The sequence below is a fragment of the Microtus ochrogaster genome, chromosome 24 (genome assembly GCF_000317375.1).
Source record: "Microtus ochrogaster isolate Prairie Vole_2 chromosome 24, MicOch1.0, whole genome shotgun sequence".
NCBI lineage: Eukaryota > Metazoa > Chordata > Mammalia > Rodentia > Cricetidae > Microtus > Microtus ochrogaster.
In genome coordinates this window covers 7,421,955-7,423,882 of record NC_022024.1, presented here as the reverse complement: position 1 = coordinate 7,423,882, position 1,928 = coordinate 7,421,955, and the positions used below count along the sequence as shown (strand labels likewise).

The following is a 1,928-nucleotide window of genomic DNA, read 5'->3' as shown; positions in this document are numbered from 1 at the left end:
CCCAGAATTCTCTTCCTGCCTGGCTACTGGCCAATCAGCATTCATTTAAAATACAAGTGACAGGGTACAGACCATTGTCCCAGTCAGACCATTGTCCCACAGCAAATCCTTCTGATGAATTCGTCTGTCCAGTCTTGGCAGTGAAAGCCAATTCCACTCACTCATTGCTGCACCCTATGAGGTCCTTTGTTTTAGAGACAGCTGACTTTCACGGGAAGAATACTTGCCCCTTTCTTTTTTTTCTTCTTTCTGTATTTTTTTTTTTTTTTTTGTAATGAGTTCCAATTGTGTAGGCTTCCAGCAGCATCTGCATTCATCTGAGTAAACTTCCACGATCTTACAGCATGGAGATCACAGAACACATCTTCAAAGCTAATTGAGTCAACATGATGGGCTGCCACAGCTGCTGGCTCCCTGTCGATGGCTTCCCACTGCAGAAACCCAACGTGTGCCTTCAGGATCATAAACCCCTCTGCTGCTTTTTCCTCCACGGTATCCTCTTCCCTCCTCCACTGAGTTTTACTCATTAACCATCTCTGCTTTTTTCCCCCAGCCATACTCTTGACTATGCCCACATTGTTCATGTTGGAAGATCATGTTTTAGTAAAGCTATGTTTTCTCTCCAGGAAATTGACTGATCCACTTTGACATGTTACTGGTCAAATTCTTATAGAGTAAATAGAATATCTTTTATGTTAAAACTATGAACTCAAGGCGAGATTTACATAGAACTAATATTTAAAGGATTTTGTAAATCAGTTGCCTAGCCCCAGCATTTATTAATAGATTCATTATTTTATTGTTGTCTCTGCAATAATTGTATGAGACATCTTCAGCTTTAATTATAAAAGGAGAAGACAAACTGAAGTAGCTTTTAGGAGTCCATTTCTCCTACTGTGTGGGGTACAGGGACCAAACCCACGTCACCAGGCTTGGTAGCAGGGAAGAAGTCTCAGAGCAGAGAAAGTTGAAAACAGGAACGGCTTCTTCTGATTTTTACCTTAGCTTTTTTTTTTTGCACCTGAGCACACTGTTGACTTTGGAAAATAACTGGTGTCTTCACTGACAGCCTAAATGTCATTCTTGTGTTAATAAATTCTGTTTTTATGTATTGACAAGATGTTTGGGAGCAATTGGTGGTCCAGCCATTTTCTTTCTTTTACCAAAAAGGAGGTTGCGTTCCTTATAATAAAAGGATGATGCTCGGCTCTACTTGGCTTCTGCGGTTCAGAAGTAAAACTACATTTCTCAGGTATGTCCATTGCAATGCTGAATTCTTACAATGCCACTGAAAGGGGGGCAGTTAGGAGACCCCATGCAAACACTGAAGCAATTTGCACAAGACAGAAGACAAAATGTTACCCAGTTACTCTGAGCAAGCACTGTTTGTCCTTTTGAGGACAGTCCTTTTGCACAGTGATCACATGTATAGAACATGCTACATCACAGGCACATGCAAAGAGCCTTGCCAAAGATAGAGCTGGGTGGAGCCCAAGCCTGGAGCAGCATGGCAGTGTTTTCTGTCTCAGAGCAGAGAAATCCCCATTTTCTGAACATCTGAGCTTAGCACTGTCAGCATCTACTCAAGCAGGGAGAGGCTTCTTAGCCAGTGCCATCCTACGGACACCATTAGTTTTTAAGTGATTTTAAAAGTTACATTTATTTATTATTTATTTATTTTGTGTGTGTGTGTGTATACACACATGTATGGAGGCCACAGAGCAACTTGTCTGTTTATTCTCTGCTTCTACTTTGTGTGTCTCAGGGCTTGATCTTACTTCATCAGCTGTGACAAGAAGCCCTTTTACCATCTGAGCCTCTACGGCGGCCCAAAGGATGCCATTCTTTTAAGGTTGAATTAGTTTAAGATTTTATTGACTAAGACAACATGGTGACACAAACAAATGCTTTCTGAGATTGAAATGAGT

The 1,928-nt window shown here is 41.2% G+C and overlaps 1 pseudogene; it reads left to right on the top strand.

The window, feature by feature from the left end:
* Positions 1-386: 386 nt before the first annotated feature.
* LOC106144057 overlaps positions 387-1,928 on the top strand; it is a 19,964-nt pseudogene continuing 18,422 nt past the window's right edge.